General features: G+C 40.1%; 1 protein-coding gene across 2 annotated transcripts in view; it reads right to left on the reverse strand.

Annotated features, from left to right (window-relative positions):
* Nucleotides 1–12,422, reverse strand: part of MAP1B (microtubule-associated protein 1B) — a 58,034-nt gene that overhangs the window by 19,053 nt on the left and 26,559 nt on the right. The window lies entirely within an intron of this gene.

Genomic DNA, 12,422 nt, shown 5'->3' on the forward strand with positions numbered 1-12,422 from the left:
TCTTCCTCCTGCTTACAAAAACCGTGGCAAGCAATGTTTCGCAACAAGAGTGAACGGGTGTACAAATAGCAGCTAGTTCCTGAATGAATAACGTCTGGACAAGACTGGTGCAGCCTTGTAGCCCACTGGCTTTCATACTTAGTAGTCTGTCTCCGTATTAATAGCAATATTCACCTGACTGGGAGTGGATGCCAGGAAAACACAACAGGACCCTTGACTTTTTTTTTTCTTATGTTAATTGGCAAGTTCTTATCGGGATCTCTTTCTGTGAGAACTGCAGTGAGATTAATTAGCAGCCATACTGTCATTCAGAAATCCAGACTGGCAATTAGTCCAAAAACCCGTAAGAGCTGTCCCTTCTGAGCAAACTACTCAGTGCCATATTAACTAATTAAAATAAACAATTATGCTCAAAGGGATGTACAAGGGACACAGAACAAGCTACCTATTTACCAGCTTCAAAATACTCCCCTGTAAAAAAGACATAAAATGACAAAGCTGAGAATGGCCATGCTGAAAGGAACTCTGCATTCCTGGGAGCAACAGGTGGCTGGGGCAGCCTGAGAGGGTGGACAGCCAGCCTTTCCCACACCACCTTGTTGCTGTCCCAGCAGTGAGCCTGCCTGCACCAGTGATGCCCTCCTTCTCCTCCTTGCCTTGCCTGCACCCCGTCTGTCCTCCTCCTCCTTGCCCACCAAGCTCGCAGTGTGCTGTGTCTTTTGCTGTTGCTCTGGGGAAGGTCTGCATTTATATTAACAGTTTAGAATCAACTGATAGAAAGTGAAGGAGAAGGAAAAAAAACCCAAATGTTCTCAAGTAAAATGTGAGATGGGGTTTTAGGTTACTCTCTTAGGCATGACAGTGCCCAGACACTTGCATTTATCTAATTTGTTTGAAGAAAAATAATTTTCTTAACATCTATTTTTTTTTTTGCTACACTTCCTTGAAAGGAGGAGACAGAATGTCTGTTACAAAAGGGGAGGAGGGCAGGTCTCCCACTGCAGCATCCAGTTCTGGCATTATTCTCTGTAATTTAATTTATTTTTATAGCTCTGCTTCCTTGTTTAACAAGAATGCATATATAAGGCTACATCCAATAAAGCATCCAGATGGCTCTGTTACTACAGACTCCTTCAGAAGATGCTCCGCAATCCAGTATTTTAGTTATTCTGTAGGTTTCCCTCAAGAGATTAGGCAGAGTTTGTTGAATCTAGTCTTTACCCTTGATAAGGAAACAAAAGAAACCATCATCCTTTAGTTGCCACGGAGATTTCTCCCTTAATAGCTGGTGACACAGAGCACACATTTTGCTTCAGGCCAGACTAAGCTTCATACATGATTAGACATTAACACATTAAACACAGGCAGAAGAAAAATGCAATTAGCCACATGCAAAGTTTGACAAAGGTGCATAGTGTCCACCTTGATGCACCCATTTTGGACTTCACTGAAGCTGCTCCAGTGAAGCTGGGAGAGATTTGACCCGAGGAGTTGCAGCTCCTGCTGACCATCACCAGTGGTGGTCACTTACATCCTATGCTCCCATGGGCCAAACACCCAGCCAGTTTCAAGATGCATGGCTTCATGCACCTTGAGACCGATTTCCAGGGGCAAGCATAGAGGTCTGCACTCTATACACTGCGTTTTTTCAGAGGTGCATGTGTGACTGCCTCCCTCTTTGACACCTCAGCATCAGCATGTGTTACTGCTTATCACACAGGGTGCAGGGACCCAGCACTGGCAGGCGGTGAGTCACTGTGAGGGCTCCCACCCCATGTAAAACTTGGGAAGTTTGTGGCTGCTTGCTGATATCAACAATATGGTCGACATGTCACTACTTGAGAAATAGAAAATACATCTTTTTAAAACTGTTTACAGTTTTGTAAGAATGACACAGGCTTACTGCCCCAGTGATACCCTGAGACACTCAGCTACAGTGAAGGAAAGTCTCCCATGGGAACAGTTTTATCAAACAGAAGCAAACTATCACAATGTGGGAGCAGAAAGCAGCAACAACATTTCATGAACTGGCAAGAGACTGTGACTTAACTAAACTACAGATGGAGAGGGAGAATTTGAGACTTGTGTAGAAGAGCTGGGGTTGCTTTAAATTAACTTTACTGGATTTTTGCAGCCCATTTCTACACATTTGACAGAACATTTCTGTGACACATCAGAGGAAGAAGGAAGAAACTTCCAGGTTGCACAGAAGTTGTTGGGTGGATAGATTTTACCTGCTTACAGTTTCTGGAAAGCAAGTGGAAGTCATATCTAAAGACTTTCAGAAAAGAATATAAAAAGAATTATTAAAAGAATTATTGTTGGAAGAAATCTGAATATCTGCACGTACTTGATTTTATTAAGTAAAGCTTTACAGTAAAACCAGATAAGAATAAAGAATCTTGGCAGCTGTTTGGTTCAGAACCATAGCAGAGAGGAGAAGTAAACAGCATATGACAGTTGCTTAAAGGGTGATTTCCACATGCATCATCTGAGTTCCTACGGCCATAGGATCCTATTGCTTCCGAAGTCAGACAAATATAAATGGCAGTTATAGTAGTATTATTAAGATGGGGATGGTGTCACTAACATTTCCTAGGGAAATGACTGAAGAGATTTCTGACTTACACAGTTGATCTTTACAAGCCAATCAGCAGCATGATCATGGGGTCCACTTTTAACAGTGTTTATGTTACATTTATGCAAACACAGAATGTAATGGCAAGGGAAAGGAAGAAAGCCATGGGCAAATCAGACATTCCTTTACATTTAATTGATTTGGTAGAAGAAAATGCACTTTTAGCAAAAAAGAGAAGTAATAAATGGCCTGAGGAACACAACAAAGGTCTTCACCACTGAACAAGAAGTCAGATGGAGCATGGACTATAAGTAGCTAAGACTCTGAAAGACAGTATTGGGATTTGTCAGTCCCTGTGCTGTAAAGCAGTAACTGATGTTGAAGAATCATCTCAGCTACATCTGCTTCAGATTTACTATGGATGATGATTATGAGAAGCTTATCATATACCTTGCATGTGCTAAATTCCTTCAGGGGAAAAAAAAGGAGCTTTTTGCCTAGCCAACAGTAATGCAATAACCCATACATTTTAGATCATTTCAAACTCCTTATTGTTTCACCTACTTTTTCTAGCGGGGACTTAAAATTTGTCTTCCAAAAAGACATGTTAACCTTGTGTTCAGCTTGGTTATTGACATTATCAACAGAGAATCCAGAGTTCTGGGTGACTGATTATTTGATGGTTGCTATTTCTTATACGTATTGAATAAATCTATTTTTTCTTTTTTTCAACACAAAGATCAACAGGCATAAATTGTCAAATGATGCTGTAGTTGTGACCAGTCCCACAACCTCCCCACTGTCTACCTGGAGGCACTACATCATTGCAACGATTCCAGACCAAAGAGAAAGGATCAGGATCCCCTTTTACAGATTATTAATTATCTAAAGAAATCTTGCATAAATTATACGGAGCACTCTATCCTCTTCACCTTCGCTGTTGAGACAGGGCCACCAGAGCATGTTAAGTTTCCACTGACCTAAACTACAAGCTGGAGAAATAGGTTAGAGTACAGCATTAAACAAGGTAATGAGTTTTACAGAATTGCCAAAGCAAATTCTCATGTAAAAATCTGCAGTTCTGTATCTGCAAGGAAGAAGAAAATTATTTGTAGACTTGATGGAGAAATGGCTGTATAATGGTCAGGCACTGAACTACGAGAGCTGAACTTCAGAAAACCTCTTCTGGAAAGCCCTGTAAGTGATGCCGGCAGCTGCAGAGGCTAATCAGTCAGTCTTCTAAATAGCTGACATGATGGGGTGTGCGTAACACAGGCATAACACCATTTACGTCAGAGAAGACAGATTCACTGCCTCCAGTGCTTAATTCAGCCCAATGACTTCTTAAATCTAAGTTGGGTTCAAGGAAGCTGCAGTCATTTTTCCAGCACGAACTCTCATATATGCACAAATATAAGAGTACTTGACACATTTCTAGGTGAAAATAAAATCCATATACCTGCTAGGATGCTGAGTTGGTGTGACAGCTGCAAACAAAAAGTCAGCTCTACTAACACTGCTGATCCCTCTGGCGGGGACAAAAATTTGGATGAGTGACACTGTCTGCGAAGTGTCTGGTTTACTTGTGACTATTTAAATCTGCCTGGTCTGAACACAATGGTTAGTTCAAATTCATATCTAAAGTTTATATTCTTTTTATAAAAATTATGTATCTTCTTTTCAAAGGTTAATCTTTCTTGCATCTGATCTGCTGGAATATTGAACTATGTTGTGACTCTTCAGGAGGCATAAATCTGTGTTTTATCTTCTCCCTTCATAAATGGAATTCATATTCAAGTTTCATATAGTTCATCTGCAGCCTGGTAATAGTTAAGTGCTTTTCCTACTCCCATCTGACTTGCAACAATTTATTAACTACAAGTCCTGAGAGGCAATGTCCTGCATGTTGTATTTTAGGATTTTTAAGATCACATTTATTTAATGAAAAAAGGCTTGCATATATTTCATTTCAGCTCTTAGGTAAGTTCTTAGCTGTCAGATCTCATCTGAGTTTATACTTCCAGGTAATAACAGAGCCCTGAAAGTGGAAGGCTAGACAAAATATGATGATGCAGCCTAAACAGTAACTGCAAGATTCAGCCTCCATTTACTGTACATGAACCCAGTCAACTAATCTTTGCTCAGGACTATGAGGGAAAGCAAGCTGACCTGTTTGCACTAATATTCATAGCTGAATTCATATCTTCTGCCTCAAACTTGAATCCCTAATACTGGCAGACTTATGAACTGAGTGTGCTAGGAGCTGCTGCAAGAACTACATGTGTTTACAGGGGACCCCTCTCTGACCCATTCCTGTTGAAATCTCCTGAAGTAAATTTAAGGCATTAAATCATGTTTTCACAATCCCTGTTGATCAGTAGACTAACGGTATCAACTTTTCACACTAAATATTGATTTCTTGCACTATTTGCCAACATCATGAGACATCTAATTTGTTGTCAAAATACAGCCATTTATCAAATGGAAACAAACTGCTGGCCTTTCACTCCCATCTGTTACTGACATGGGCAAATTATTGCCTTCAACTGTCATTCCTCACCTCCAGAAACAATACTTTTCACATTATTCTTGATGTTTTACAATTTCAGGGCTCTCTGAATGACTGATAAAGTATTAAAAATATCTTCTGAATGAAGTAGTACTAAAAAAAACCTCTGAAAAAAAAATTGAAGCAAATCAGTCTGAAGCACACTGACAGTAGAAGTTTCTATGTTGTATTTTAATGCCTGCTAAAATAGGTTTGTATCCCAAAAAGGGGATATGTCACAAAAACTGAACCAAGTATCTGGGGGATTTCATTATCAATTTCACTGAGACTCTAGATAGGAGTGAAATTTATATCTAAGATTGCTGAAGACCTCAATAAAATCAGAGTCCAAGAGAACAAGAATACACTTGCTGTTTACATACTGGACTTAGAACAACAGTGGAATCCAACGCTTTGACAAAGGGGTTCACTCTTGTCTTGGCTTAAGTAAAAAATAAATTCAGCAGTTAGTCAACATCACCAATCTGTTCAATGAGTTGTAAGTTACTGGTATTGAGCATTAAAATTCACTACCAACATGGAAAAGTCAAGCCTCTTCTTGAAGTGAGTTACTGCTTTTAATTATTGGAATACTTCTTTGATCAGGAAATCAAACCTTCATCATCCATCCTACTATAACCAGTTATTCTCAATGCCTAAGATTTCATACTTCTGGGGGAACTACCCAATATCCTAACCATTTGCTGTGCAGATGGGGGGTCCCTGGCAGCAGTCTTTGCTTTCTCATTTGATGCCTAATTGCTGCTGTAGTCAGGCATGCCTGTCCCTGAACTCTACTGTTTCTGCCTTTTCTTGACCTGTGTCACTTACTTACAATCCATATGGTAGATCAAGCTCAAATCCCAGAAGCCTTGTCCATCACTATTTGGCAGCACCGTGATTTCATTGAGAGGATGGCAAACAAAGGACATAAATCTGAACTGGCACAGCTGGAATTACACATTGCAGACAGGTGAGTGCAGCTTTATGACCCTGTACTAAGAAATTCTTTCCTGTTATAGGAGTTAGAGGAAGTGGGAAAAAAAGGGTGTTTAGAGAGCAGAGCAATTTAATATCTGGTCAGAAAGAGAAGAAAGAGTGATGGCTGTTTACCAGAGGGCTGTGCAGTGTTCTTCATCATGCCTTGTTCAATAGCATAGGTGTAGTCAGTGTGGGTTTGAGAAGCCAACACCCCAGCCCACCCCCATGGGACACCTCAGTGTCTGACATGAGATTTCACCAACAATTATTCACCCAAAGTCACCATCTCCCTCAAGATTCACCCTTCCAACCTTGAAACAAGAGGTTTCAGAGAAAGCTAGAAGACTGCTGCACTCATCAATATGGAAATATTTGTATGTGCCTTTATGTCTTATCCTTCAATTGTTTTGCCCTTAAAGTCTTTTTATATAAATTGTATAACCTTTTCCATTATTTTCAAGGCAATACTTAGCACTTACTAATGCTCCATATAAAAGAAAGAAAAAACCAACACAAACTTAGGATCTTCCTCCAAAATATTCATAATTGAGAGTGGCTTCCTGAAATGCATTTTTAAATCTTGTTTAGGAATATTTCCACATACTGGTTTTGTAGATTAAAACTCTACATACACTGTGGTCTCTGAATAACTACTTTCACAATGAAGTTTATCTTTAGAATACATCTGATGGGTGTGAAATGGTTTTAACCCCATAAATAGAGATAGATAAACAATTTCCAAGGTCATACAGAAACAGAAACCCGAATCTTTAGAAATCAACCAGAATGCTGCATCTACACAACCCTTTTTGTTCTGAAAGGTAGATCACTATGATGTTGTGCATTAAAAACACTGAATACTTAAAAAGCTATGCATAATGGGTTATTTTTTCTTTTGACTACTTCCCAGAGGTGAAGTTCTTCCGTAAACCACTTGCCTGGCTATTTAAAAAAGAATAGAAATCTGTCCGAGCCTCTCTAGGCAAAAGTGAAGCAATTAATATTTTCCTTTCTTAATTTTTATATTTCATAAACTTGAGGCAAGCAAGTAGGCAAATGTGAGACTCTGTAAGAACTCGTCTTGGGTTACACATCCCTGTTACAAGTAGCAATCATAAAAAGCTGTTAACAAGAAGTTAGTAAACCAATGGCATGTACACTATGGTCAGCCCTATATTATTAGGCTTTAATCCTTCCGTTGTCTCACATTTATCTCTCGCCTAATGTTAAATTTTAAATGCATTGCAAATGGCAAGGGCAGCTGTATAATACACTGCAGAACTGATCCATGGATCTGGAGCTTTAATTTTCAGCTGCACAACACATTGCCCTGGTACTGCATAGAAACTGTCAGCCAACAGGCACAACTGATGGGAGACTGCAGTGATGCAGAGCTGACTCATCAGTCCTGAAGGTCAGTGGAAGTCCTCGTCTGAGCCTGCATTTGGGAGTGTTACTAACCAGGGACGAGTTAGAAGCTGCACAACATTAGACCTTCCAGAAAGAACTTTATATTTAGAAGGAAAGAAATTTCTTCTTTTACCACTGGAAAACATCTCAGATCCAGAAACTAATCATGAACAGAACAGACCATTTCTTGCTATAACGTATTTGCAATAGTCCCCACAATGTGGTATTTTAACTTCGCACAGAAGAAAAGAAATCTCTCTTTCACATCCTAACTCAGTGTTGAATGTCAAATAGCCAAACACAATCTTATTTGGAAAAAATACTGCTTCCTTCTCAATACCTCTGTGGCTTATTACTCACAGTTGAAGTGAGTTGAACTTCGTTTATCGAACATATATCATAATTCACAAGGTGAGTTAGAAGCTTAAGTGTTCCTTTGTTATACCAAGTGCCCAGTATATTCACATTACAAACAAAGCAATTTGCTGGGCTGTTAAAGATGCTAAACAAATCTGTGCTTCAAGGAACAAGTGCTTGGGACTTCTTCCAAGGGCTGCTTTTTATGGAAAACAAATACCAGATTTGCTTTGATCTTAATTATAACAAAATATGATTGTGTCAATCTGCATTAAATAATATTTTCTAATTCAAATCCAAGTGCACTCCATAGGAAAACTGCCACTGAGCTCGGTGAGAAATGGAAAAGGGTTTCTGGTTATTTGGTGGCCTTCTATGATGGGGCTACAGAACTGATGGGTAAAGGAAGAGCTGCTGATGTCATCTACCTGGACTTGTGCAGAGCATTTGGCAGTCTGCCGTGGTTCAAGCCACGTGTCTAAACTGGAGAGACGTAGATTTGGAGGATGGACCATTCCGTGGATAAAGAATTGGCTGGATGGCCACACACAAAGAGTTGTGGTCAACGGCTCAAAGTCCAGCTGGAGATGAGTGATGAGTGGTGTCCCTCAGGGGTCAGTGTTGGGACCGATCCTGTTCAACATCTTTGTTGGTGATGTGGACAGTGGGATTGATGCCCCCTCAGCAAGTTTACCAAGTCAACACACTGGAGGGAAGGGATGTCATCCAGAGGGACCTGGACATACTTGAGAGGTGGGCCAGTGCCAACTTCATGAATTTCAACCAAACCAAGTGCAAGGTCCTGCACATGGATCAGGATGATCCCAGGCACAGCTACAAGTTGGGCGGAGAAGAGATTCAGAGCAGCCCTGCGGAGAAGGACTTGGGAGTGTTTGTTGATGAGAAACTGAACACGAGCCAGCTTCAGTGTGCGATTGCAGTCCAGAAACCAACTGTATCCTGGCCTGCATCAAAAGGAGTGTGACCAGCAGGTCAAAGGAAGTGATCCTGCCCCTCTACTCTGCTCTCATGAGACCTCACTTGGAGTATTGTGTACAGTTCTGGTGTCCTCAACATAAGAAGGACATGGAGCAAATCCAGAGGAGGCCACAAGGATGATAAGGGGGCTGGAGCACCTCCTGCATGAAGACAGGCTGAGAAAGTTGGGGCTGTTCAGCCTGGAGAAGAGAAAACTGAGTGGAGACCTCATAGCAGCCTTCCAGTATCTGAAAGGGGCCTACAAGGACGCTGGAGGGGGACTTTTTATCAGGGACTGTAGCAATGGGACAAGGGGTAATGGGCTCAAACTTTAATTGGGGAAGTTCACATTAGATATAAGGAAGAAGTTCTTCACAGTGAGGGTGGTGAGGCACTGGAATGGGTCGCTCAAAGAAGTTGTGAATGCTCCATACCTGGCAGTGTTCAAGGCCAGGCTGGACAGAGCCTTGGGCAACATGGTCTAATGTGAGGCATCCCTGCCCATGGCAGAGGGGTTGGAACTAGATGATCGGGTTGGAACTAGACGGTCGTAAGGTCCTTTCCAACCCAAACCATTCTATGAGTCTATGATTATAAATATCTGCTGTTGAAACCAAGATAGGGAACATCAGCATTATGTTTCTCTTTAATGGAATTTAAGCAAGTAACCAAGATCCTTCCTGTATTTAAATTAAAACAAAACCAACCTCAATTAAATGTGCTTCATTTCTTTTCAAATGTTGCCATTGCTAAAACTTTTTCACATCTTTCTATTTTACTTCCCTGTGCTGCAATGCTTGACTGTACCATTCTGCCTTCGCCATCCTGACTCAAGAGCAAACTCCGAAGTTTGCTCAGAGGTTTTTCCTTTTCTCTGCAGCACACTGTGCAGGTGCTTCTTTGCACTTCACCACAGCTTCCACCTTCATATGGAAAGTGGAGCAAACCAGCATCAGGGAAAAGCTGATGTAAATGCAAAATGTGTAGCAAGGAGATAAATACTGCAGTGAATATTTCAGGCAAAAATATTTCAGTAGTCTGCGTTTTTTCTCCAAAGACATCACTACTTGAATACATTTTTAGTCTTTGACTCACTGCTTTCAGGAACAAGTCTCTGGATTTTAATAATGTCAGAAAGTCTCTGTTAATGTTTCCAAATTGCCACAGCCTGCTTGCTAGTGGGTTTTCATCACTATGGCAGCTGAAGCCAAAACAAAGCTCCAATTAAAATCCTCTAGGGGATATTTCTGATCTTGAGGTCACTACTGCTTATGTGACTTAGTTTTAACTTCATCTGCCATTTCTGTCAAAAGTCAGACAAGTCAATACAACCTATGAGAGTTTCATATACGGGGAATCCATTCTTTTCCTCGAGTACATTTTCCTTGACTTGCATTTACTAAAGTTTCTCAGCATATATATAACTTTTATCTTTCCTCCTAGTTCAAATCAGAGAAGGATTTCATTGCCTTGGCAGCCTATGAATAATGAATGACAGATCCGTTTGCAAGTGCGAATTGCTGATGTAGGGAGCCTTGCACTGCAGGTTAGACAATTTCTCAGGATGTAAAATTATTTAAGGTTGAATCTTCATACAGTCTGGCCATGAATAAGTTTTCTTGGGGAAAACCCCCACAGTTTATAACCTACCCTTGATACTTGCACTGTAACATTTATTTTATATATATATACACACACACATAAAAATCCCTAGTTGTTTACTAGAATAATTTTTTAAACATAATCTACCTAGAATTTAAAAAACTGTGAAGCTTTTCACACGTAACATCACAGATTTATTGCTGTTTCCTGAACAAATCACACAATCATAGTAGCTGTATTACAGTGGAAAAGTTGAATTTTTTAATACTTGGGTTTACTTTTGTGTGCTTTAGAAACTTGTCATTCTGTTAAGCGTATTATTACTATCAACTAATGTACCAGCTGTGGAATACCCCTGAGTCTCTGCAACCACTGCAAAAGCTAACAAGATGCTCTATTTGCAAGCCTTTAATGAGAACTGGGTTTAAGCTTTTCCCCTGGCAACCATCTGGTTTCCCAGCTCCATGGGACAACTTGCCCAAACCTTTTATTTTGCTTTACTTACAGTCAGTGGAAAAAGCCATGACAATAAGCAGTGTTGCTAATCAATTTCTGGATGTGAATTCCTTGTCCTATCCTAGCAGCAACTGCTTTCCCTGTCTGAAAGAGCAGAGCAACTGTTCCGCCTGAAGACAGAGATCTTGTTCTGCCAAGAGAGAATCACTTGAAAACCTCTAAACACCTTCATCCTCTCATTCTTTACTGGATGTGTGTAATTCTCCATCATGATGCAAATTGCAAATGTAATATGAAATCAATTGCCTCTGTGTGCAATACAGGCAAGCACTATTAATTAATTCCAGGTTTTACAAAGGAGAAAATGAGAAGGTGCACCTGCCAGCTAGATGTTTCAGCACAAAGGGAACATAAATTTCTGGAATTATAACAAGCCATAAATATTCCCTCCAGTCTTTGGCCTTAAATTTTCTGATGATGTGCTTAAGTACAACCAATGTGACTACATTATAAGACTGAAAAAGTCAGTTCTTTCTCTAATTAAAACATCAAAACTGGAAAACAGGGAGACAGGGAAGAAATTACAAGTATCTTCAGGAAATACAAATTCATATCCAAATATTATCTCAAAAAGTCAATGTTTTTTAATACATAAATGCCAAAATGTAACAAAGCTTTATCCTATTTACTGGTGGAAACTGTAGTATCAAAAACCAATATATGAAGAACAAACAGTGATAGCTCATATCCACTGATACAAGAAAAAAAAAATAATTACTCAGCAACAGAAGTCAAAGGGCTTGGAAATCAGAAATCAATGGACCAGCATGTGTGAAAGCAAAAGCTGGCCCTCTAAATGGGCAGACTCCAGAGGCCAATCAAGAGTCTAGCTTGGATTATTCTCTTTTTTTTGTTTGTTTACTGGCTCTGTACGCTCTCTCTGTACCAATTTCGGTATGGAAAATAAGAAAGGAACAGATGTAGTTCTGAAAGCACCTATTTTGTTCTTTCAGTGTTTGAGTTACCATTTCTGATGCACTTCCATACTTCCAGTCATTGTCCATGGAAGACACAGGTGTCCTTAGAAATAGTACAGGCACCCTCTGAGCTGAGGAGCAGACGATTACTTTTGCTGACCTGTGATGGGAAGACGCTTCCTGCTTACACAGCCACATCAAGCTTCTAAAGGAGGGCACAGAATTCACACCTGCATATGCAGGTTTATATAGTTAAGTAGTTTCCTCCCGCACATGCAAAAACTTCTGAGAAGAACTCTGTCATCTCCAAAGAAATAAACATCCACCAAATTCCCAGAAAGTCGACCACAATGCTCAGTGTACAGTACTAAAGCAAAAGCTCACCCTGTCATGAAAACAAAAAACATTTAATTAAATATGAGCTCTGCCTCAGGTTCTGTCTCTCACAGCTAAGCCTGCTTACCTTTTCATAAATCTTCATTGTTGTTTTGGAATCTCCAATCACCCTTTATGCCTCTAAAATACAAATCTCTGA

Source organism: Nestor notabilis, unplaced genomic scaffold, assembly GCF_000696875.1.
Source record: "Nestor notabilis isolate BGI_N333 unplaced genomic scaffold, ASM69687v1 scaffold8654, whole genome shotgun sequence".
In the NCBI taxonomy this organism is placed as follows: Eukaryota; Metazoa; Chordata; class Aves; order Psittaciformes; family Psittacidae; genus Nestor; species Nestor notabilis.